Source organism: Colobus angolensis, unplaced genomic scaffold (genome assembly GCF_000951035.1).
Source record: "Colobus angolensis palliatus isolate OR3802 unplaced genomic scaffold, Cang.pa_1.0 Scaffold380, whole genome shotgun sequence".
NCBI classification, from domain to species: domain Eukaryota; kingdom Metazoa; phylum Chordata; class Mammalia; order Primates; family Cercopithecidae; genus Colobus; species Colobus angolensis.
The window spans coordinates 1983282-2010371 of record NW_012117155.1 but is presented as its reverse complement, the minus strand read 5'-3'; the positions used below and the strand labels follow the sequence as shown (position 1 = coordinate 2010371).

The 27090-nt window shown below is 42.0% G+C and overlaps 1 protein-coding gene across 1 annotated transcript in view; it reads left to right on the top strand.

Annotated features, from left to right (window-relative positions):
- Positions 1 to 27090, top strand: part of PARVA (parvin, alpha) — a 167722-nt gene that overhangs the window by 961 nt on the left and 139671 nt on the right. The window lies entirely within an intron of this gene.

Sequence of the window (27090 nt, the reverse complement as noted above, 5' to 3'; positions counted from 1 at the left end):
GCCCAGGCGGGGCCCCAGACCGCAGGCAGCGCGATCCGGTAGGCCCTGCCCCGCCCTCTGCGCCCGAAGGCTGGCATTTCCCAAGTTTCCGCCGCAACTTTACTGGGCGCCGTCACTCTCACTCGTTGACTTCATTGGTCCTTAAAATCAGGTCGTTTCCTGGACCTGCTGACGTCCTCTGGCAGCAGCGTCGTGGCGTTGGCCTCTTCGGATCTTTTGTCCATCCCGAGGGCCGAGAAGGGCCCTGTTAATGGAGTAGGTGGACATCGAGTGTTTGTTGAATGAATGAGCGAAAAACTGGCAAACCTAGCGTGCCCTCGGTGTAATACACGATAAACTCCCACCAAAGGAGAAAACCTGTGTGAGACACAAACATCGTCATGGGCCTCCCCACCCCCCACCAGAGTGAATTGAGGCGACCTTCTTCTTTTTTTTTTTTTTTGAGGGTAGTTTGCATGTAGAATATTTTTTGCCCATGGGCAGATTTTGCGTCGTGGTTTTTGGTTTGAAAACTGAGGTGGCAGTTCTCAAGAAGCGCTGATGTGTAGATAGAAGATTGGTGTGTAGATAGAAGTTGCTGAGTTAAAACTTTTTGTTTTAAACATTTTTTTAATTGATGCATGATGTATATAGTTTTGGGGCACATGTGATTACTACATTCATATAATTTGTAAAGATCAAGTTGTTACAGGAAAGGGGTCCCAATCCAGACCCCAAGAGAGGGTTCTTGGATCTCACACAAGAAAGCATTCAGGATGAGTCCACACAGTAAAGTGAAAGCAAGTTTATTGTTTATTAAGAAAGTAGAGGAATAAAAGAATGGCTACTCCATAGACAGAGCAGCCTGGGGATGCTGGTTGTCTATTTTTATGGTTATTTCTTGACGGTATGCTAAGCAAGGGGTGGATTATTCATGCCTCCTCTTTTTAGACCATATAGGGTAACGTTGCCATGGCATGTGTAAACTGTCATGGTACTGGTGGGAGTGTATCAATGCAGAAGACTAGTGTCTGCACTGGTCGCCATTTTGGTTTTGGGTTTTAGCCAACTTCTTTACTGCAACCTGTGTTATCAGCAAGGTCTTTATGACCTGTATCTTGTGCCGACATCCTATCTCATCGTGTAAATTAGAATGCCTTAACCTTTTGGGAATGCAGGCCAGTGGGTCTCACTCAGCCTTATTTTACCTAGCCCCATTCAAGATGGAGTTGCTCTGGTTCACATGCCTCTGACAAAATCAGTGTACTTGGGATATCCATCACCTTAAATATTTGCCTTTTCTTTATGCTAGACCACTGGAATTCTATATATTTTGAAATATACGAGAGGTTATTGTAAAATATAGTTACTTTACCAATCTAACACTAGGTCTTCTTCTATCAAATGGTATATTTGTAACCATTAATCAACTTCTCTCGCCCCCTAAAAAATGTTTTTAATAGATTGCTCTGTGAATTGGAAATAACCTTTTGAAAGCTGTGATGCTGTGTAAAAGTTTCATGTTTGTAAGTCATCTTAAAGTATAAAGACGTCTTCAGTGTTCAGGATTATCAGACTTGATGAAAAACTAGACTTCTGTTCTCTAGATTGAAACGAGAAGCAGCAAAAACATACGGAAGTTTCCCCACATTGGTTATTTTGGTAACCCACTGAGTAGTGTACAGTTGGTGACAAATCATGAAACCCTGGCTTGGAAAGCTCTTTTCTAGACCATGTTTCTAACTTATTCCTTACAGCATTCCTGACATAGTCTCATCCGGTTTAAGATGGGGCAACTGAGAAATACTGAAGCTCATGCAGTAAAAAATATCTGCTATCAGGAGAACCATCTTTACCTACTCTGTAGAAAGGTTTATTTTATATTTAGCCCAAAATGTATCTCTCTGTACCTATTACTGTTGGAGCCAGAGAATGAGTCTGGGGTGGCCTTTTATTGATACCTTGCTGAAGTAGGCTATCCTGCTTTCTTGAGTCTTCTCGCCACTGGGCCCAACATCCTCTGTCCCTCACAGACATAATTTTAAGGTCTTTTGCATCCTGTCTCTTTAGTTTCAGTCAGGGTTCCTGCAGGAAAAAGAAGGCCAATTTGTTGAGATTTTGAAAATAATTTAGTGAAGGGGCTATTGACAGAGCTGTGGGCAGGGTTAAGGGAACTAAGAAGGGATGCTGAGGTCCCTAGGGGCTAGCAACAGGAGGAAGCTCTTAATCACTCGGAGGCCTGAGGGACAAGAGAAGCAAATTGGAACCTATTACAAGCTGGGGCTATGGACGAGGGGCTGCTGGACTGGAACTATAGTCATAGAGGGATGCAGCCACTGTCAGAAATGTGCAGACAGAGCAAGGAGAGAGTGGCACAAGAAGTGCACATTCTGCATGTTCTCTGTCTTCTTGCCCTTGCATCACCTACTGGGGCTGAACCCAGTGGGAACCCATCAGAGCAAGGGATCTGGAATATATAGGGGCAGCTTCCATAGCGCACAGAGCAGTGCAGAGAATAGACCACAGTGGGGACGGGGGAAATGGAGAATACCTAGCAGATCGACCTGTTACCAGACCTTCTCAAAGTGAGCTCTCCAGAAGTCACCGTAGTACAGCTGTAGTGCAGGCCAGCCAGTATAGCTGTAGTGCAGGCCAGCCACCCCAGATTAGGACTGTCACCTCCCTTATTCTAGCACAGACACTATGTTCCTTTAATGCAGCTAAGGTTGCTTCTAACTATTCTGCCAGCCACGTTGCACTGTGATCTCTCATTGAACTTGCTATCAGCTTACTCAAAGACTTTTTTATACTTGTTGCTCCTAAATCACAGCCTTCCCTATCTTGGATTTACTCAGTTGGGTTTTTGAAACCAAGTGCAAGATCTTATTTTCATCCCTATTATATTTCACTGTAAAGTCCTGATTCGTCATTCAGTCTGTCAGCTAATCCAGGGGCTGTAAATGGGTGAATGGAAGAACATAGAACCTCTTTTGAAGGGTCAGCCACCACCCAGCTCCAGCTGCTTGCTGCGGCTTATGGTATTTCTGCAAGCCCAGGCAAAGAAGGCAGTGGGTTGGTCTGAAATGACTGTCCTTAGTGAGTATGTGCTGGATCTCAATGATCAGTCCTGAAGTGATGGTTAGTAGGTGTGGGGTGCCATTAACCATCACTTCGGTAATAATAAGGCCAGGTCTTGCTCTGCATCCTGGATAAGCTCACAGCTTTGTGCTCTGTAGAATCTGCCTTCTTCCACTTTCTCTCTGGTGTTCTTGAATCTCCCATTCTTCATTCCTCGAGATCACTGCTATCAGTCTGTCCACAAATTATCTCAGTGCTTTGGTGTAGCATTCTCGTAGGCCCAAGGACTCCCATTCATTCATTTGGTACCTGCTGTGCCCCACTGTAGGACACAACAAATGGGAAGATATGATACTAGTTAGAATACAGTTGACCCTTGAACTATGTGGGGGTTATGGACATTGACCCCCTGTACGGTCAAAAATCTGTGTTTAGTTTTTAACTCCCCCCAAACTTAACTACTAATAGCCCACTGTTGACCAGAAGCCTTACTGATAATAGTCAATCAACACATATTTTGTATTATATACTGTATTCTTACAACAAAGAAACTGGAGAAAAGAAAATGTTATTAAGAAAATCATAAGGAAGGGAAAACACATTTGCAGAACTGTGCTACATTTATTGATACTGTAAGTTTATGTCATCTGACTGAAATGGCAGGTAACCACAGCTGCACACCTCAACCTATGGTACATATCAAGCAATTCAACTTTTCTTATAATGTCATAACTTTTCTCTGATACTTGGGAGTACTTCTAGCATCTTTAGTGGCACTTCGTTAGAGTCCCATGGTGTTATTCAAGATTTATGGTATTTCACTAAACATGATGAAAAATATGCGAGAATCTCAAGAGATCACTTTTAACTGCTGTATGCGATTTACTGGAGAGATGAACTGTTCACGTGGAGATGATTGGCATCACATGGTGTTTTAAGCAGATACTTGCAACACTTGAGCTCACCACAATAGCAAGAGGAGGTAGCTGTGAAATTATCGCAGTAGTACAGTATGTACTACAGTTCATTTTGTGCAGTGAGGATTTAATCTTTACATTTACATTTTTTCTCATCTACAAATGGCATCACACAGTTTTTATGTGTATGTATACATTCTGACATTTCGATAAGTTCTAACTTTTTATGATAGATTTCTTTACATTTTATGGTAGTAAATGAGAAGACAGACAAGTATTGATATATATTTTATGCATTTGTGACATGAGTAACTTTTTCTTATTTTTTTTTTAATATTTCTAGGCTACATGGTTCATCTCAAGGTTTTTCTAATTGTCACAGATCTCCAAAAATATTTTCCCATATAGTTGTTGAAAAAATTTGCGTGTAAGGGCACCCTCGCAGTTCAAACCTGTGTTGTTCAAGGATCAACTCTAAGTCAATAATTTCGTGTAAAAAAATGTCCTCCTAAGGAAACCTACATCATAGAATGACTATGAGTTTCATAAGAATGCACTCAACTAGTCATCATTCCTGTGTTTTCATAAGAAAAAACAGTGTTAGAGTCCAAGAGAGAGCAGGAGTTAAAAGCATGGTCTTTAGGATTAGATACATTTCAATTTGATTTCTGGTTCAACCCCTTATTTATTCTATGACTTAAGTTACTTAACCCCTGTAAGCCTCTGTGTCTTCATCTATAAAATGAGAATAAGAATTCCTTCTTTACATGGAAGTTGCGAGGTTTAAATGAGATCGACAATGTAAAATGCATTGCGTGGCACAAGTAATGGTAGCTATTAAAATTGACAACTCAATTTTCATTGGTCTTTGAAATTTGAAATAGTCTTTTTGTTATGGACTGCACTGGCTTTTTCAGGTTCTGTAAATAGCCTAGTAGCCCATGACTGTATGGAGCCTGCGGGACACTGTTTTGTCCCTTTAGGAGTTAAGGGATCTTTCTTTGCGAGTGAGATCCTCCGTTTTCCCAAGATGACACATTTCAGCACTTTAAAATAACTGGGCCCATTCTTATGAGTTGTAACGTAAGTGACTTTTGTTTTTCTCTGTTGATCTCTTTCTTCATCTTTTGGGTTTTCAATTCCATTTCTGTTGGACATGGCCCTCCTGTGTGGATTCTTTCACTACCCTTTCAGAGTCTACTTGCCAGAGGGCTACTTTTCAACTTTCTTTCTCTGAAACTGTCCTCAAGACGTGTTCTTTCAAGGAACACCAACTTGAATTGTACCTGTCTGCTGAAGGCACCCAAATTAGGCCAGCAGCACTGGTCATTCCTGTCGTTTACTCATTCATTTAAGATTTTATCCCCCAGAGTTTTACATTTTGATCAGGACCTGAAGTATCCAATGAAGGCTTTAATTTCATAATTCTTCTAATAATACTGGTTCTTACCATGTCATTCTCATTGGCTGTCCAGTGTTGCTGGAGAAAAATCCACAAATCTTGCAACAAATTTATGGTTTCTAGAGTGAGTAGAACCCTTAGCACTGCAGAGCTTCCCTTTTCTTCTAATCAGTGTGCATTCTCATTTTTCCAAAGTACATCTTTTTGTATAGACATGGTCTTGCTATGTTGCCGTCGTGGGTCTTGAACTCCTGGGCATATCTAACTTATTCTTAATTTTTTTTTGATACTTATAGATCACAAAATTCATCTGCAATTTTTTCAAATTGTTGCAATTCTCAAAAAATTTTCTAATACATTTATTTTAAAAATTTGCATATAAGTGGACTCTTGAAATTCAAACCTGCATTGTTCAAGGGGTACCCCTTGAACAATGGCACCCAAGTTGTTGTCCATAGCCCCTAAAACCCTTCTGTGGATCTTCACATGGAAAATTGAGACCAGCTATGAGCTCCTTCAAGTTCCCTTTCTACCATATCCGGCCAGTCCCGTCCATATGTGCAAATGTCTTTTTGTGCTCCCCTCCTGCCCTAGTCACTTCCAAGAAGGTCCCTTCTCTCCTTGCTCATAAGGCCATTTCTTTCAGCTTCCTCCTAGACTTGGCATAGCCAGATATGCTATTTATCATATCCCATCTTTTTTTGCCACTCTATTGCCCTGACGTTCTGTAAATATGCTTGAGTCTTTCCCATTTGGAGAAAATCTCCTGATAACTGGTTTCCTCTTTAGCTACTCACCAGATGCCTTGAAAGAGTTATCTCTACCTGCTTCTCTTTTCTTATCTCCTAGTCACTTTCTGATCCATTATTCCCATTCTTTCAGCAATTATTTATTGAGTGCCTAACATGTACCATGCACTGTACTAGGCACTAGAAAGGAAAACAAAACAAAAACTCCTGCCTTCCTGTAGCTTACATTCTAATAGGGCAGATAGGCAATAAACAAGATAAATTGGTAATGTATGTTTTTTGTTTGAGTGGTAGTAAGTGCTAGAGAGCAAAATAAAGCAAGAAAAAGAGAAATGGAGGGTTGTGGTCTGAGGATGGTTGTCAATATTAAGTAGGATGGCTAGAGAAGGCCTCACTGAGAAGGGTAGATTTGAGTCCCAATCTGAAGGAGGTGATGGAGAGAACCATATGTATATCTTAGAAAAGAACATTACAGGTGGAAGGAATGACAGATGCAAGAATCTTGAGGCAGGTGTGGACATGGTACATTATTGAGGACCAATAAGGAGGTTGATGTGACTGGAGAAGAGAGTGAGCATGATTGTGGAATGGGGGTTGGTCCCAGGCATAACAAGAGAAAGGGGAGAGGCAGGATGTGTAGGGCCCTGGAAGCCATTGTAAAACTTGGGCCTTTACTCAGAGTTATATGGGAAGACTTGGGAAGACTTTGTGCAGAGGAATGGTGTGATCTCAATTCTGATTTAACTGATGGTGCTAAAACACCATTGCTCAGATGGTGTTAAGTGACTGAAGCAGGCAGAGATGAAGCAAAAGATGAGATGAGGCAAAAGGTTTCTAGAATGAGGCTGGGCATGGTGGCTCACACCTCTAATCCCAACACTTTGGGAGGCCAAGTGGGCAGATTTCTTGAGCTCAGGAGTTCAAGACCAGCGTGGGCAACATGGTGAAACCCCATCTCTACAAAAAATTAGCCATGGGTGTTGGTGCACACCTACCTGTAGTCCCAGCTACTCAGGAGGCTGACATGGGAGGATTGCTTGATCCCAGGAGTGTGGGACTGCAGTGAGCCGTGATCGCACCACTGCACTCCAGTATATGTGACAGAGCAAGACCCAGTCTCAATAAATAACAAATAAATAAGTAAAGGCTACTAGAATGACCCAGCTGAGAGATGGCTGTGTTCAGGAACAGAGTGGTAGCAAGGGAAGGAGTGAGTGAGTGTCAAATTCTGGATATATTTTTAAAATATAGCAGATCTTGATGAAAGATGAGATGGCGGGTAAGAGTAGAATTAAGATGACTCCAAAGGTTTTGGTCTGGGCAACTGGAAAGATGAACTGATTTTAACTGAGTTGGAGAATCCTGCAGGAGGTCAGCAACTTTTTCTGAAAGGGCCAAATAGTAAATATCTAAGGCTTTATGAGTCCTATTCAACTCTGTCTTTGCTGCCATAGACAATAGGTCAATGAACAAGTGTGGCTATGTTCCCATAAAATTTTAGTTATAGTCACTGAAACTTGAATTTCACATGATTTTCATGTGAAATTACATGAAAGATGCTTCTTTTGTTTCTTCTCAGCTATTGAAGGAAGCATTTACATGTACATGAGAATGTAAAAACCATTCTCAGCACTCGGGCTGTACAAAATAGATGGCAGCCTGCACATGACCCAAGGGCAGTAGTTTGCTGCCCCATCCTCCATTTTATTCCTCATGTCTAATCATCTTTTATGAAATCCTGCTGAGTCTACTATCTAACTATCACTGCTTTAATTCAGCCTTCACAAGTGCTCTGGATTGTTTGTTCATTTTCAAAATTTTTACTCTATTTTCCACCTGAAATACTGTGTTATCCACCCAGCTAGACTTCCTGTCACGGGTCTATTTTTGTTCAACCCATTCTTCATCCTTTTGCTACTACATTGTTTTTTAAAGCACAAAGATAACTTCTCTCCAGGACAAACTTCTTAGCATGCTGTCCAAAGCCTTCACAGCTACTCCTTCCTTTACTTTTTTTACTGTCTCCTCTATTTTCCTTCCAATAAATCTCCATTTTTACCATGGGAAACCACTCTTTTCCCCCAAACACATCATGTTCTTTCACATGTTTATGCCTTTACATGCTGTTCCATATTCTGGAAAGACCTTTTTCCTTTCCTATACAACCAACTTCTATTCATTCATAAAGACCCAACTCAGAAGTCCCCTTTTGCATGAAGCCTTCCACAGTGCCCCCAGGAAGAGTGAGAGGCTTCCTCCTCTGTGATCCCACAGTGCCTTGTCTATACTCTGTGGTAGCACTGGTCATGTTGCATTGCAGCCACTTGTCACACACTATGGTGAGAGCCCTCCTGCTTAGCATAATATCATCAAACACATAGTTATTAGAATTTCTGTGGAATGAATTTCCCCATATTTACCTTTATGAAAATAGCTCACCATTAGCTGGCCATGTAATCTTAGACAGGTCTCTTCCCTTTTTGGTGTTATTTGCCCATTTCTAACATTAGAAGATTAGGCTAAATAACCTCTTAGGCCCCTGCTGCACTGGTATTCTATGATTTCTGAGCTGTTATTTCAGCCGGCTTCTCTCACATTCAGTTTTATTGTCTGTGTAGGGTGGTCTGGGAATTACATCATCACAAAGACCTCTTTCTTTCCTCTACTAATGAAGGCACCTTTGTGTCGGGAGGAGGAGATGGATACCAGGATAAGTGGGCCCTGGCCCAAGGACACCTCCATATTAGGAATCAGCCTTCTTGTCTCATGGAATATCTCTATTTGGTTAACAAGCACAGTTCATAATTATGTTCCAGCCATTAGTCCAGGAGAAGAGATGAAATCCTCATGTAAACGTTTGTAAGCATCTAAAATCTCCACTCACTGTCATGGTACAAAGAACAACATTTAAGGTAAGCCCTACAATCATTTCAAAAATAAAATACTTTTAAAAAGTAGATGTAAACACATTCTGTTAGGTTTTCAATAGGTTGTGTAGCCTGAAATCAGTAGGAAATTCAATGAGGGCCCTGCCCAAGGACCAGAGCACCAGCACAAGGAGACCTCCTCCTGCATAGGCCCTGGGCAGTGTCCTTTCTTTTTTGTTTTTTTCTGCAGATGCCATGAGGGGAGCCATTGTGGTATCTTTGGTGCCTAGCATACTACCTAGTACTTAACCAATGCTCCCTAAAATACTTCTTAACTAACTGTCTGAATCATCACTGGGCATCTTATTCCCGTTGAGGGAGTCCCCAGGTTACCCCAAACTCTGCTCTAACCTTGGATGACTCTTCTGGTCCCCAGATTCCATCCAGGTCACTATTTTTGAGTGTGTGTAGCTTATGAAAATGCCTCATCCCTGCCCCCAGGAATCTCTTTTCCTTTTGTGGGAAGACATTATTGGTTAATCCTGTTATTTGACAAAGGCTTGTAGGACCAGAGGGTCCTAGAGTCCATGGGCACTGATTCTGCAGTGGCAGCAGTGACCCTGGAGGGGGTGCATTGGTTGGGGGGAGGGGGGTGACCAGATGGAACGTGAAGGCCAGTTGACTTCTTTGTTTTCATCCAGAAAAGCTTCCTTTTCAGTAATGGCTTAGTACATATTCATATGAAGGAAGACTATGGTAAAAGAGCCTTAATTTATGGCAGATGTACTTATTTTCTGCCATATAGCCTCTTTTTTAGTTAAGAGAACCATACCTTATTCCTAACTTATTCCTAACTTATTACTATTAATGACAGCACAGGCATCAAATTTTAAGGTGACTTGTTTGGGCACCTCTTTTTCTTCTGTTTTGGCTAACACTTTACTCATATCATTTATGAACCTTCACTAGTCCTCAGTCCTTAATCTTATTTTAAAAACTGTGGTCATGGGAGGCTCAGATGGGGCATAACACACATCAGGTTGGTCATTTCCTGGGCTACATACCTTGTATAGAATAACATTATACAAACAAGTTCTTTTTAGAGTTCCAGTACACTTATAATAACTATAAAATAATAGGACCGTAGCAACCTTTCGTCCTACTTCAGTGACTTGATGTATACACTGGGGACAGCCCTCAGTCTGAGGAAGGTCAGTTTAAGTCCTTACTGTAAAAGTCTAAATTTTAAGGAACATGAATCCTGCGATGAGTTTCCTCATGCTTTGGCCATGCGTGGACCAGTCAGCTTCCGGGTGTGACTGGAGCAGGGCTTGTCATCTTCTTCAGAGTCACTTCGCAGCGGCTGGCGAAGCTGCTCCCGTCCATGTACTACTCACAGTCTACTGATGTTTAAGGATGGTCTCGGAAGTTGGGCCTGCTAGAATAAACTGAGTCCAACACCTCTACACAGTTATGTTCAACTGGGCTCTCTGATACCGAGAGCAAGGTGGTGGGGTTTAGGGTGTTGCAAACTTCAGTGGTTATGTGGGGATTTTCACATAGCAAGCTTTGGTACTTGGTTAATCTAGCATTTGTTAACTAATGATGTCCTTTGGTAGTCATTAAAGTTACCACAGCATGGGGGGGCCTTTATATTCAGGTTTTGCCTAAGGGTTAGTTTATCTGCTTCTTGTGCTAACAGGGCCATTGCTGCTAGGGCCCTTACACCTGGAGGCCAACTTTTGGAAATCCTGTCTATTTGTTTTGAGAGAGAGGCCACTGGCCTTGTCCAGGGCCCCACAGTCTGGGTCAAAACTCCAACTGTCATTTTTTCACTTTTTGACACATAAGAGTGTAAAGAGTTTTGTCAGGTCAGGTGGCCTCAGGGCTGGGATAGACATGAGTTTTTCTTTTAACTTATGAAAAGCTCATTGCTGTTGGTTGTAATAGATGTAGTTTATCTAATGTACATTTTTATTAACTGTCACCCACCAAAATACTGAGTTAAATCCCACAGCGATTTGATTTCAAGCTTTAAATTGATCTGGTGTTCCTCGTGGGACTCCAATTGTGTCTAAATAGACATGAGAGTCGAAAGACATCAGTCTTGCTGATGCCCCTGGCCGGAAAAAACCCCTTCCTTCTTTAACTCAGTGTCTGAGGAGTTTTGTCTGCAGCTCATCCTGCTACATTATCACTTAGTAAACACTAGTAGAACCAGATTTTAGGTAAGTCCTATGGCGATCCACACATCAAGCTAACATTTGTCCCAGGCCTGAACAAAAATTAAGCAGCTGCAATTAACTGAGGCTAGGTAAAGCTCACCAAAGGTGTGCCCTCCAGCCATCTTCTCCTCTTGGTAAGTTCTGTCTTTCGGGGGAGGGCTGAAGTGAGGAGACTCTTGCTGAGGAGGAATGATAGTGGCTCTGTGTCTGGCTGATTTTCATTTGCCTTCACTTTGCACTTTAGTGAGGAAATGAAGCTGAGATGGGCAAGAGGGAATGGAATAGGTGTGGGAGGGAGAATGACACAGACTTTGGGGAATTAAGGGAACTCTTGATCTCCTATGGAGTTTTGGTCTGTACATCACTTATCTCTCCTAAATCTTGCCTATAAGGGGCTTCTCTCGCTTTACAATGTCTTATTTTTTTTTCTTCTGGTTGGTGAAATGCCAGGGTGAAAGGGATAGCCAATTGGGCTATAAAGCACAAGTGCCACTCCGGTTATTCAGCAGAGTGCCTAGTAAAGGTCCACCACAATACCACCACCCATCTGCTTGGGGATGAACAAAGGCTGACCGATTGATAAGCTCTTGAAAATTCTTAAGCTCACTGCATCCTTTCAGGTCTCCAAGGAACGCTAAGTTTCCTCCCTGTCGTGAGAGACACGTAGTGAACTTAGTGTTGGGAGACGGAGGCTGGATGGCCTTTGGGGGCTGACCCGCAGGGTGCTGGACTTTGGGATATAGCAGAGAGAGAGCTTGGCGTGACTTATTACTCCAGGCTGTAGAATCCTGGAAAAGAGCTACCATGCAGCCTATGCCTTGTCGACTAGAGGACCACCTTAGTGGAAAGGGGACAATCTGGGCCTCTGGCCTGCCATGTGCACAAGCATAACAATTGTTTTTGTTTAACGTGCAGATAGAGTATTTGATCCATTTTAACCAGGCATTTGCATCTTGGTATCCTGTCTTAATTACTACAGTTTGTTTGAAATCTTTAACTTCTGTGATCCTCTGGTAAAATGAATGTATGGTTTTACGAAAACCGGTTGGGGCAGTCCATCCTTGCTCTGTAGTGATCCACAGAACGTTGGACCAACTATGGCATGAAAGCTCTACATCGGGGGGCAAGACTCCTGGTTGGCACTGGGGTCTTTATCAAAATCTCCCTGGATTACATGGTCTTAGTTTACTAATGCCCAGTCTGAGGAGAGTCAGGAGGGACAGAAGTACTTTTCTGAAGTAGAGAGCTGTCTTTGACTTGGCAAGTCCTCACAGTGTATAGCAAGGCAAGCATTAAATGCAATAGTTTGAGGCGAAATTGACTTGGTTACATTAATAACTAGATGGTCAGCAATAGAACTAGGAAAGAAGAAAGAGTAATAGAATAGATGAAAAGAGTTAAATTTTTCTTAGCTTTAGTTTGGTAGGGTTTTCCCCTGGGACTATAGCCTACAACTCTGGAGGGGGTGGCATTTTCTTGACTCGGGTGTGATGAGTCCATCTTTTTTTTTTTTTGCTGTGTGCCACAGCGGTCTTGGTGGTTAGCAGCACAAGGTAGAGTCCTTCCTAGGCTGGCTTGAGTTTTTCTTCTTTCTATCTTTTGATGAGAATGTGATCTTCAGGCTGGTGCTGGTTTACCAGAAATTCTAGGGGTGGTACATGTGCTAAAAGACTTTTAGTTTTTGAGAGAAAGGAAAGTGGAAGATAAACCAAGTATATAATTTCTAAGAAATTTACCTTTTGTTTTAAATGTGGGGACCTTGGCTGTGGACTTTATAGTCCTTAGTGCCTTTTTACTGAGAAATTTCCTTTAGCACCTATTTTTATTAGTTTTTAAACCAAAGAAAGCCAAATACTATTTTACATTTAACAATGCTTCTCGTATGATTTTTATACCAGATAAGCTAAATTTTATTTTTATATTGGTGTGTTATTGTTAAACCTAATTTTAATAAAACCTTGTAGACATATTTATCTAATTTTTAATGTTTGACCATAAGGTAAGATTTTATAGACTCTTTTTAACCTTTTATAATTTTTGTTAAAGAGCAGGTTGGTGCTTTAAGAGAAACCTGTTATGCTTTTACTTTAATGTCTAGTTCACAGAAAAACTGGATTATACTTCTTTAACTTTAGCTAATATGTTTATACATAGAATTGTCTTTAAAATTAACATTTAAAAACTTGCTTAAAGCTTCAAAAGAATAATTTTTTAAAAACTTTTTAATGTAGGTAAAAATGTACATTCTTATGCCTCCTTATAATTCTTTTACCAAAGGTATATTTTACTTTTCTTATACATCTTGCACATAAACTGTTTTATTTTTCAATAGTTTTACATTCAGGAGGCCTAGCTACTTTTAAATTATACAGCATTTTTTGCATAAATTTTTTAACACACTTTTTTTATAACTTTTTTTTTCTTTCACGACTTTTACAGGCAATTTTTCCTCATGCCTTAACTTTCTGACTTATTACAAACATTTCTTTCTTTAAACAACCGGTTAATTTATTTTAGGACAAGAATTTACCATATAACACTCCTTTTATATAAATTCCACCCCCCCTTTTTTCCTTTTTTTTTCCGAAGATGATAACCATTCTTTTCCAAAGTGAACCTTTTTTCATGTCTGTGGACTAGACTGTCTAAGGCCACAATAATAGAAGTTACTATAATACATGTTACACTGTTAACTTTTAGCAAACTTTACTTTTGTTGAAAACCTTGTAAGTTTGGGATTTTAATTATCCTTTGCTATTAATAAGACCTTGTTTTGTCCAAATTAGAATTGGTATAGATGGCTTCTTTTTTTTTCCCCCCAATTACCTGGGAGGAACCATTGATCATCCTGTCCTGAAGGGAGTTCCTCCCAGGTCTGGTCAGACCTTCGTATGATAATTAAGATTTAGATCCCCTGTTTGGAAACCTGCTGGGTTAAGGGAATTTTCAGTGGTTAATGTTAAATCATCTTTCTTTCTTTCTTTCTTTCTCTCTTTGACTTTGTCTCTCTCTGACTTTCCTTTTGCCTCTGTCTCTTTTTCTCTTTCTCTGCTTCTCTCTTTTTCTCTTTCTCCTTGACTCCTTGTTTGTCTATCTCTTCCTCTCTGTTTTTGCCTCTTTTCTTCTCTATCTCTTTACTTTCTCTCTCTCTGCTGGTCTTTCCTTGCCTCTGCCAGCCTCTTATGCTGCTGTTCTCTCAACCACTGTGTGTTGGGGGCGTCTAAAACCACCTGTAACCAAGTGTCTATGTACGGGAGCTGGTCTGGGTGCCCTGGCTTACAGGTTACCTTGTGCCATACCTTTGAAACAGGGGATCTGTCCAGGCTTCCTTCTAATGGTCAACCTACCTCTGATGCTGGCCAGTCTATCTTACACAAAGTTTTAAGTTTTCCTGGTGTCATAGTACTCCATAGTCTCCTTTAAATCCTTTTTTTGAAATTTTTCAACATAGTTCCTAGTGGAGTGGGCTTACTTTGTGCCTCACCCATGTTTCCTGGAGACAAAACACTACGCTCACTACAAAACAAAGAATGGGTAAAAATGGCACACACACACTTTTGTAGTTTACACCAAACCAAAATCAAAACCAAAATCGGAGTATCCAGAAATCTAAGCCAGGTCAAAACTAAAACCAAAGTATCAAGCAATCCAAGTCACGTCAAAGACAAGAACCAAAGTGCCGGTACAGGCACACCATGGGTGATCAGGCCACGCTTCCACTCAAATGGAGTAGGTAAGCTCCCAAGACCAATCCTGTCATGCATTTCAAACCAAGTCAAAACCAAAACCAAAGTGCCAATAAAGGCACACCATGGGTGATCAGGCCACGCTTCTGGACAAGTTTCAAAGACTAGTCTTACTAAGTTTTAGATGTCCAGACTCCAAGTGCCCATTCCTTCCCGCTGTTCAGCTACTGCGTTGATCCTCCACGGGAGCCTGCCACACACTGCTTGGGCAAGGCATCCCACCGGGACAAATGCCTGCCTGGGAGCGCTCTCAGTAATTGTGTTGCTCGGGCTGGTCGGAGTCTCCCGCAGGGATGTTCCACAGGGCAGGCTTAAGCCACCTAAGGAGCTGCCTTGACCATCTGCCAGTCACCTCGCTTCCTGGTCAGGGAACCAAAAAATGTAGCAGGACGAGCCGCAGACAAAACCCCTCAGACACTGAGTTAAAGAAGGAAGGGGTTTATTCGGCCAGGGGCATCAGCAAGACTGCTGTATCAAGAGCCGAGCTCCTCGAATGAGTAGTTCCTATCCCTTTTAAGGGCTCGCAACTCTAAGGGGGTGCACGTGAGAGGGTCGTGATTGATTGAGCAAGCATGGGGTACGTGACTGGGGGCTGCATGCACCGGTAATTGCATTGGAACAAAACGGGATAGGGATTTTCACAGTGCATTTCTATACAATGTCTGTAATCTATAGATAACATAACGGATTAGGTCAGGGGTCGATCTTTAATTACCAGCCCCAGGGTGCGGCGCCGGGCTGTCTGCTTGTGGATTTCATTTCTGTCTTTTAGTTTTTACTTTTTCTTTCTTTGGAGGCAGAAATTGGGCATAAGATGATATGAGGGGTGGTCTCCTCAATAATTCTGTTTGCTTGGAACAGGCCAGCCTGCCAAAGCCTTAGTAAACCAACTTGTGACCAGTCTCACTGTCTTTGCTTCGAACCAGCTTTAGGGCAATGAGAGGCCATGGATGGAAGAGGCAGTGAACTTTTATCAGCTTGAACAGAAACATTCTTAATGACTGCACACTCTCTTGGGAGAAAGAAGAATGAACCAAATCATTTACCATCTGATTTTTTTAATAAAAGTTTTTCCTTCCCCGTTATAAAATTAGCCCATGCTTATGGGATTTATGGAAAAATAGATAAAACCATTGTGCAAAGTTCCAGCTCCCAAAGGCAACAGCTATTAGCGTTTTGCTTCATTTCTTTCTATTCTTTATTATAATTTTTTTCTTTTTTAGTATTGTGAGTATACTATGTATGTTGTAAAGATAAGTTTTTTATCTTCTTCATTTATTATAATGTAAATATTTTTGTGTTATAAATCTTATTAAACATGATTTTATAGGCACATAATAGTCCATTGAGTGATTTTCTTGTTTACTTTGGTCTTCATTTTTTTTTCTTCTGTAAATAATGCAACATAAAGCTTTTTTAAAAAATTAAGAGTACTTTCCTTTGGATAAAGTAAGTCCTAAAAGTGCAATTACAGGGCCAGGGTGTGATAATTAGCTTGTTTATCATCAGTAGGTTAGAACTGATAGCCAAGAAGAAATGATTGCTGTTAAGTCTGAGTGATCCCTCTGATAGGTTGCTTGGAAGTTAAAACCAACATTGTGAGGCTGAAAATTTCTATTTGCTTTGGGCTGGAAGGGCCAGGTTACCTAAGGGGCAGGATGGGAGGGTGATGGGTCAGGGAGAAGAGATTTCCAGCCTGGCCAGTAACGTGCTCAGAGGCAGGCCTTTGTTTGAGAACGTTCTCTATGGCCATCTTTCCATCCATATATGGCCCTGTGTATCATCCGTGTCTACTCCCTTCTGACAGAGCCCATGGTATGGCTGCCTTGGGAATTGCCATCCTTGAAGCTGCCTGGGAAGCACAGCCATCATCCCCTCTTCCCCTCTGAGCCCTAGCCACTCCTGTGTGAGACCCAGTGGAGGTCTGGTCAAGGAATCTCTTTCTCTTGCACACTTTTCTCCCCACTTCCCAGCTTCTGAGTTCTTGGACTTACCCCGAACTTGGCAATTACAGACACATGGGAGGTAATTGCAAGACAGTGGGCTGAGTGCTGCAGTAGACGCATTTAAGTGGAACCCTTAGGAGACATGATGATTTCAAGCTGAGTCTTGAAGCCAGCAAAGGGATCCCCTCCCACCCATTTCCCCTCCAGGGCAACAAGAGAAGGGATGGGCTTTGGGAACCTGAGTTTCAGCTGGGTTTTGACAGAGTGGGTTGGGCTGATGCCTCAGGGGCTCAGTTTCCTCTACCTGCATTAGAAGTCAGTAGGCAGGTATCTCATTGCATCTCTGAAGAATGGATCTGAGCCAGTTGGAGCATGTCATTATCACACCTGACACCTCAGGGAGTGTTTTTGGGGAATCACTGGAGGAGGTGGATGCTCTCCCTGGGAGGGATGTGTCAGGGCATTTATTTCATCATTGAATCATACTCCTTTCCATTCACTCATTCCCTTATCTCTTTTAAAATCCAGAGGCAATGCACCTCTTCTGCTCTGAAAAGCAGCCTGGCTCTGAGGAGCCGTGAATGAGGCTCTTCATGAAAATGCAGCCCATCTCCTGGGCATGATGATGAACTACCAAGGGGCACGGTTGGGGGCCTGTTTCTGCTCCCTTGGTGACAGGAACCCTGGTGGAGCAGACTATGTGCTCGTTTCTTTCCAGGAGACATTCATAGGCAGAATCGTTAGTCTGCCAATTGCAGTATTACATTGACTTTTCAATTCACAATGATTATTCTGAAAGCAGTTTTTGTCTTGGCCAGCATGGTTTTGGCTGTGGTATGTGTTGGGAGCTCCTGGTGGGGATGGGGAAGGAGAGAGGAATTCAGGAGGGGTCTGTAGTTCTAATCACCATGTTTAGGAAGCAGGGCACACCAGGAATGTTGAAGTGAGCAGTGAGATGGCAGGGTACAGAGATTCTGAGCAAAGAATTCTTGGCATCTCTTGAGTGCCTGAGTCCTGAATCAAGGAGACTCCTCAGAGTCCAGGGTGAAGTCTCAGATTCAGAGACATGGGGACAGAAGCTGGCAGAATGTAGCAGGCAGGTTACGACCCTAGCTGAGTAGGTAAGGGGCAGAGGCTGCCGTAGTCTCTATGTGGAATCAGAACTCCTGGCCCTACAAAGTAGAGGTCAGTGGGGAGGCTCACAAAGGGACCCTGGTTCTTGCCTCCCTCACCCCATTCTCCCACACTTGAGACTTGAAAATCAACTTTCCTCTCTGTTGGGAGGGGTTTTCCTATTTACTATGAGGCTGAGCTCTCCCTGGCTCCCAGCCCTGGTGAGGCAGACCTGCAGATGACAGGTAATTAATAATGACAGCTGGGAGAAGTTGGGGCAGCAGGAACCAACAGTTTTGATGCTGTTTGCAAAACACAGGAGGAGGGTAACACAATTCCATTTTAAAGCAGCTCTCAGGATATAAGCAAGTCCTGAAATAGTCCCATGTAAGGAGTAGCAGCTGCCTTTTGGCTGAGTGTTGCAAGGCCTCTCTTGGTGGGCTCAGCAGCTCCTTCAGCACATGCCCAAGTTCCCAGAGAACAGAATGATCCCTTCACCTGCATTTCCTCCATGGCCATCATTACAGTAAATTGCAAGGCTCTCATGATGACTATAGAGAGGCAGATTGATTTGTTCCTTCTGATTGTCACTGTGCTGAACGTGGCTGGGGTGATGGGCACCCAGATTTCACACCTTGTAATGGCCCTGCCAGGGTGGATGTTAGCACAATTGGGACCTGACGCTTCAATAAATCTGAGACATTCTGCTGTGGAGATCAAAGTTCGGAATTGCTTAAATTGGTGTTGGAGCAGGTGGGAAACAGGAGTCCAGGACCATAAATTGGCTAGATGGCAATTGTCGTTCAGTTTGTGAGATACTAATGTCGCCTCTTCAGATGATATGACATCAATTTAAGTAATTTGGGCTTCCAGCTACCTAGCCCTTTCAGTATTACTGGTTCTGGGAAGTGTGATTCATGGTTTAGCTTATGCTCTTGTGTGAAAAAGAAAAACAGCACCCCTGCTTGTATCTCTGGGGTTGGAAGGTTGTGTTTGTGCAGGGTTGGTATCAATGGGTTATCAGTTTTCACGTGAATGTGGATGACAATTTCATCTCCTACCTGCATATGCTGCTAACTCCCCAAGCTACACTTCCAGCCGTGACCTCTCATCTTCACTTCAGACTCATTAGCATGTGTGTGTCATGTCATTGTCACTTGCACACAGAAATGGACCTGGATTTTCACACAGAGCACGGAATTCCCAAAGACTTCTTATGAGCTGGGAACATGCTCTGCCTTCTGATGGAAGCTCAAGTCCAGAGGAGAGGTGGTCTGATCCATTTGGAGGAGTGGGAACTTTTTTAATATAGCTGCTTTATTGAGATACAATTCACCCATTTAAATGACATAATTCAGTGGTCTTTAGTATATTCATAGTTGTGCAATCATTGCCACAATCAATTTTAGAGCATTTTCATCATCCCAAAAAGCAACCCTATACCCATTAGCAGTCACTCCTCCTCCCCTCTCCATTTCCTAACCCCAAGTCATCACTAATCTACTTTCTGTTTCTCTGGATTGGTCTACTCTGGACATTCCTTGTAAATAGAATAATATATATTGTTATAATAATGGAATAATATATAATAAATGGAATAATACATGGAATGGAATAATATATGGTGTTTTGTGACTGGCCTTTTACATTTAGCATAATATTTTCAAGGTTTCATCTATGTTGTAGCATGTATCTGTACTTCATTCCTTTTTTTTTAAATTTCCTGAGGCAGAGTCTTGCTCTGTCACTCAGGCTGGAGTGCAGTGATGTGATCTCAGCTCACTGCAACCTCCGCCTCTTGGGTTCAAGCAATTCTCTTGCTTCAGCCTCCCAAGTGGCTGGGATTACAGGCACCTGCCACCAGGCCCAGCTAATTTTTGTATTTTTAGTAGAGACGGGGTTTCACCATGTTGGCCAGGCTCATCTCGAACTCTTGACCTCAAGTGATCTGCCCACCTCGACTTCCCAAAGTGCTGGGATTACAGGCGTGAGCCACCTGGCCATTTCATTCCTTTTTATGACTAAAAAATATTATTTGAATATGCCACATTTTGTTTATCAGTTGATGGACACTTGGATATTCATACTTTTTGGCAATTGTGAATAATGTGACTGTGAATTTTCATGTGCAAGTTTTGGTGTGGACACATATTTTTCTTTGTTTTAGGTATATACCTAGGAGTATACACTCAAGTGTATTTTAAAATTTTACAGAGTTCAGTGCACATATCCTCAGTCCTGAGCCTTATGAGATGTCTGGCTGTTAACCCCAAAAGGTGCACACTGGATCTCCTTCTCCCATTTTTTAACCCTCACTGGGACACCAGAGACATGCTGCATCTTGTATTAGGTGTTTCATCTTGCAGAGTGGCTGTGCTCCTGAACTATTTCCTGTGAAGAAAATTGTTACAATCCCATTATGTCACTTGCTTTTATTGTTAAGTTGGAAATTGTTGGCTGGAAACAATTTTAGCCCCAAATTGTAAAAAAAAGAAAAAAAATACCAGAAAAGTAGCAAAGATTTGCACGTAAGTGAAACGTAGACATTCTCGATGATGTACCATTATTTTTCAAATAATACTAGTATTAATAACAATAATAATGTAAGTGCATCAGGGACAAGCACTTATAAAGTGCGATTATGGGCCAGGTAATCTGGTAGCTTTACATCTGTTAACATATTTGGTCTTCCTAACAACTCACAAAATAGGTATTAGTATTATTAGCATCTTTGCCCCTTTACAGATGAGGAAACTGAGGCACAGAGAGGCCAGGTAACTTGCCCAAAGTCAAGACTAGCGTACTAGTTAAGATAACATTAGCTGCTATAACAGATAAGCCCCAAGTTCTTGGAAGCTTAACATAATAAGCTTATTTCTTGCTTACAGCAGAACCTGGTGGCATTGTTTTTGATTGAGTTGTCTTTCACATGGTCATTCAGAGATCCAGGCACCTTTCATCTTATGGCTCTACCTTCCTGAAAGTTTTTCAAATCCTTATCACTCAGCTGGTAGGTGAGAAAGAAAGTGGGGACTCAGTGGGAGGTCTTGGGGGACCAGCCTGAATGTGGTATGTGTCACATCTGCCACTTTGCACTGTCCAGAACTTAGCTATGTGGCCACACCTAAGTGTAAGAGAAATATAATTTTGTTCTTGGCCCTGGGGGAAAGGAAATGGGTTTGGGCAAACACATGTTTCTTTTTGGCACTGGTAGCAAGTAGAAGACGTGAATTTGAACCCAGGCAGTCTGGCTCCAGAAGCTCGCTCTTGAATGGCACACTCCTCTACCTTCCTCTGAACAGTAGCTCAGAGGTCTGGGGAAATGTGTGGTTGTACAGGTTTTTATGCGGTTTTCTTCCCACATAAAACTATATTTGGTTGCCTCGATGCTGTTGAAGTCATTGCCTTTTAGAAAAAGAGAAACATAAAAACCAATATTAATCAAGTATTTACCCTATGCCAGGCACTGTTCTAAGCATTTCACACTTTCTATTTTATTGAATTTTTACAAAACCCTATGGGATAGGGAATTACTATTTTCATTTTTCAGGTGAGGAAACTGAAGCAGAGAGCTTGGTTCCATGTCCAAGGCCATATTATTAGTAAGAGGTATCACTGGGCTTTGAATGTCCCCACACAACTACTGTGCCAGGAAGGAATTGAAGGGAAGAAGAAAGAAGATGAAAAATCCAGAGCCGCAATTCAAAGTCAAAACCCAGCTAGTTGTTTGAATCCTGCTTCAAACAAATCAACTTCTACAAGTCACTTATGAGACTATCAAGAAAATGTAAACACTCATGGGAGATCTGATTATATTAAGGAATCATTGTTAAACGTGCTGGGTATAAGAATGATGTTGTGGTTATCTCACCAAAAATGTCCTTATCTTTTCAAGGTACATACTGAAATGTTTGTGGATGACACAATAAAATGTCTAGGATTTGCATCAAATAATGCAGTGTAGGGGTCAAGGTAGAGATGGAATCAAGAGTAGGTACAAGTTGTTCCTTATTGTAGAATGGTGGTGGGTATGTGGAGGGTGGTGTGGTATTCTGTCTACTCTGGGTATATCTGAAATTTTCCATTATGATTACAATCATCCCCCTGTATACACAAGAGATTGGTCCCAGGACCCCTGTGTATACCCAGATCCGAGCACACTCAAGTCCTGCAGTTAGCTCTGTGGATCCACCTATATGAAAAGGCCCTATGGCTGGGCGTGGTGGCTCAAGCCTGTAATACCAGCACTTTGGGAGGCTGAGGGGGGCAGATCACCTGTGGTCGGGAATTCGAGACCAGCCTGACCAACATGGTGAAACCCCATGTCTACTAAAAATACAAAATTAACTGGGCATGGTGGCTCATGCCTTTAATCCCAGCTACTGGAGAGGCTGAGGCAGGAGAATCGCTTGAACCCAGGAGGTGGAAGTTGCAGTAAACCGAGATCAGGCCATTGCACTCTAGCCTGGGCAAAAAGAACGAAACTCCATCTCAAAAAAAAAAAAAAAGAAAGAAAAGGCCCTATGGAAGTTTTTCCATGGGTTTTGCATCTTGCAAATACTTTATTTTTGATTCACGTTCGGTTGAAAAAAATCCACATATAAGTGGGTCTCACAGCTCAAACTGGTGTTATTCAAGGGTCAACTGTATAATTATAAAAAAAGACTTGAATGAATCATGAGTGTAGACTTTCTGTAGCCCCCATAAGCACCAAATGTGTTTACTGAAGAACAGCTTTACACAGGTCTTCAGGGACTCTGTTTGGGAGCCGTTAGTCAGCTTTTGAACTCTGATTCTGAGATACTCCTGGAGGCAGTGGTCAGTGCCTGGAGAATCGGGCTCCTGAAGGTGAGCCCTGGAGCCTCTAAAAGTTAGAAGCACAGGCTTCCTGGGTAATGGGGAGGCCTGGCCAAAGTCTGGGCTCTGCCCTGACCAGATTGCCTCAGCCTGGGTTAGTTGTTCAACCCATGACACATACCTTGCTTGAAAGGTACAGTGCAGCCCAGACCCCAGCTGCACTTTAATTAAACAGTGAAAATCCATCAAAGACTCGGCCTCCTCCACTGGTTAGTTCTCCTGAGTCCCAGGTGAAGCTTGCTCATGGCTGGCCAGGAGGACCTCCCAATTCTCCACCTAAAATCAACAGCCAACGCTTGGCAGCCCAGCTTCTGACCCAATGCAAATTAAGCCTGGCATTTGGAGATGGTATTAAATGTCCTAAATCAATATTTTGGAGGCAGAATCAGAACAATTAAAACCCTGCTTTCCTATTCAGACCATTGGAATGTAAGATTTTCAGTTCACTTTTAAAACTCAGAAGGTTGAAAAAGAAAGATTATTCTTGGCAATGCTCTGAGCATAGTTTATTCCATCTTCAGCATCTTTTCCTTTTATTTGTATATGTATCCAACATATGTCAAGCACCTAGGGACCTCCATGTATGATATCACATTTAATCCTTACAGGAACCCTGGGAGGTCCCAATTTTACAGATGAGGAAACTGAGACCCAGAGAAGTGACTTGTCCAAGATCTCTCAGCTATTAATTGGTAGAACAGGGATTTCAATTGGTTTCTTCATACCAAAGTGTAACTTTTTGCCCACTATAACACAGTTGGCTTTTCTGAAGTATTTTTCATACATCAATAATAATTATTAATAATGATAAATCAACAGTGACAATAGAAGCTGTTTAATAATTTACCATTTCTCTAGTTTTTAAAGGTGCTGGCAGTTTGTCAGGTTTGTCCATTTGTTCAACAAATGTTGATTGCTAGGCAAGCCTGGGAGGGAGGTGTCTGGGCCATGGAAGCAAAGTGCCTGGTCCTAGCACACACTGACTGTGTCACCTGGGACAGGTTCATCATTCTCTCTGAGCTCCAGTTTCCCCCTCTGCAAAATGGCATGACTAGCAGCTGTCTCATAAAGTTGTCTTGAAGATGAAAGAATTGATACTTGTGAAGTGTTTAAAACAGGGCCTGGCTCTCAGTGGGCATTCCAGAAATAGGATCCCCTGCCAGGCATTGCCCAAGCTTTATGTCTTTGCTTGCATGGAACTTCGTCTTGTTCACTGTACATTTAACCAGTTGGTATTATGACTTATATGTGTATTAACCTAGCTAAAACTGTTTAGGTTTATGGTAAAACAGAATTTTTAAAGGGTAGAAATATAAACTGAAAAGTAAAGGCCCCCTCTATTTTACTTCCAGGCTTTGACAGTAGTAGTGTAGCCTGTCAGAAATGCTTGTTTTGTTCTTTCTTCCTTTCTCCTTTCCTTTCCTTTCCTGTCCTGTCCTGTCCTTGTTTTGTTTATATATAACTGCAATACTATTGTTAAGAGTGTTCAGCAGTTTATTCTTTTTCACGTACCTATTTGTCCTGGATGTGTTTCGCATGGGAATTGACCTCATTTTTATAAACAGCTTTATGCCTTGCTTGGATGTGCCACTCAGTGCATAAAGATGTTTACCAGGTTCCCTATTGGTGAGCATTTAAGATTTTTATAGGCTGAAAGATAATTTATTTAATCATACCTTTCTTTTATTATTATTATTTTTAGAGATGGGGTCTTGCTATGTTGCCTGTGCTGGACTTGAACTCTTGGGCTCAAGCAATCCTCCTGCCTCAGCCTCTCCAGTAGCTGGGACTACAAGCATAAGCCACTGCACCCAGCTTAATTTTTTTTTAGTGTTTTGCTACTCTGAACAATGCTGCATTAAACATGCTTGCAAACAACATTCTACACCAGTTTATCTGCACAATAAATCCTTAGATGTGGAATTGCTGAGGCAAAACGTTTCTAAGTTTGGATTTTGCTGGATTTTACCACATTGCTCTCCAAAAAGGAAATGCCAGGGAAGAAAAACACCTATGCACATTTTAGTAAAACTCTTATTCTTGTTAAGAATTTGGTCTTGAAAAGAGACAGTGGAAACGAAAAGGTATCCCGATCTCTAATCTTATTGGAGATACTTCTCTTTGCCACACATTTTTAGGCAACAAATTCTCAGGCTCCTAGCTTCAGCGTGTTGATCCAGACAGGATGTTCTGGATTTCAAGGCGAAATCCTGTGTGTTCTTAACCATCTCTCCACTCCCAAGTCTCCTACCCCCATTTTCTGGGGGAAGGTCTTTTTTTTTTTTTTTCCTTCAACTTTGAGGATAAACATTTAGAGATTTCACACTCCTGTGGATGTGGAGGGCCGATTTCTGACTAGAGGAGGAAGTCATGGAAGAGCATCCACATGCGGAGGTCTGAAGCCAGTGGTTGCTAACTGTTCCACTAGCCTAGCACGGACCTCTCTGCCCCCTTGAATTCCTTCAGGCCCAGAAAGAGCTGGGCCCTGCCAGTGTCCTTCCCTCTGCTTCCAGTCCATTTGGCAGGGAGAAATGGGACTTGTTAACAGGCTGATTTCCTTTTAGGGATGACTGCTCCACCAACCCCCAGCCAACTAGGAGCAGACACCCAATGATGAAGATAATAAATTACATCCAAAGCCATGGTGAGGAGGGAGTGCTGAATGACTCACAAGCCCCTCCATCCTCCTGTTACATTCCAAGAGCTGCCTTCCTTGGGACTTAGATCACTCCCTGAGAACAACACCCCAACCAGGCTGCGGAGGAAGACCAGCTGCGGTTTGCTGGCCTGCGTGACAGGGACCAGGTGAGGGCCCTGGCTGGAAACAAGTTCTGGATTTTTATTTTGGCCTGGTCTTTTGAATAGGCTGGTGACCCTGGCTATTGTAAGAGCCCTGACTGGGGTAGGCACAGGAGGACAGGGGTCCCTAGAGGCTAGACTCTGAACCCCTTGTAAGAGCAGAAGTGAGACACAGGGCATTTCTACTTTTATAAGGGATTCACAGTCTAGCCTCTAGGGACCCCTGTCCTCCTGTGCCTAGCCCAGTGGCCTGGAGGGAGACAGACCTAATAGCTTGGTGACCTTGGGCATGTCAGTTCATTTCTCTGAATCTTGATTTTCCCAACTACAAAATGGGCATAAGAACTCAATACCCGATCTCTAGTGTTAATAATTAAGGAGCTAATTCATGTTATGTGCTTGGCATGGAACTGAGCTCATATAAAGCACTTAATATTACTTGCTGTTATTACCACATATACCACTCCTCTTGACCCATGTTGCAAATAAGACATTGGGAGATATGGTCTGACTGTGCCTGTCACCCATGCCCATTACTTGTGATAATAATAGTGGACACTTACATAGAGCTTATTGTGTTCCAGTGCCTTGTATTTTTTGAATTTAATCCTGCTGAGCCCTGTAAGTAACTATGAGATAGGTTCTGTTTTTATCCCCATTTTATGCATGAATAAACTGAGGCACAGAGAGGTTGAACAACTAGCCCATAGTTAGTAAATTGTGGCGCCAGGATTCAAACCAAGATTGTCGGTTCCAAAATCTATCTTCCTAACCATGATGTCATCCTGCCTCTCAGTATATATTACATTTCTATAGAAAAGTTTTCCAAACATAGCAGTCCACTGACATTTACTTTTCTCTTTTTTCTTGCATTAAAACTTTTTTTTTCTTGTAATAGCTGTAAAGCATTATAAAAAATTTTCAACATATGGAAGTATAACAGTATTTTCCCACAGTGCTACTACCTACAGCAGAGGGGCAGTTCTTTTTTGTATCTAATCTTTGTGGACTGTGATGTCCTACTGTGCGTGACTGCTACGCAGCTTGTGTAACCTGTAATTCTCCACTGGAGTTGGACAGCAGTCAAGCTGGTCTATACCCTGTTCAACTAGACAGTGCTGTGGTACACCCTCCTGAATGTCACAGCAATATCAAATTGCTAAATATTTCTAAATGCTTATTATAAGTTCTTGTCTTATCATGGACAGGGAGCAAACAGTTCCCAGGCTGATGCTGGTCTGCAGATCACACTCTGTGTAGCACTGACCTAGATAAACACTGTATTTTATCATATTTATTTCCAAGTTTTTTTGTGTGTATTTTATTGTTGTTTTTAGCTTGTGTATACTTTTTGATTTTTTTCTTGTTACATTTCCCATTATAATGTTACAGTAAGTAATTCTTGTATATCT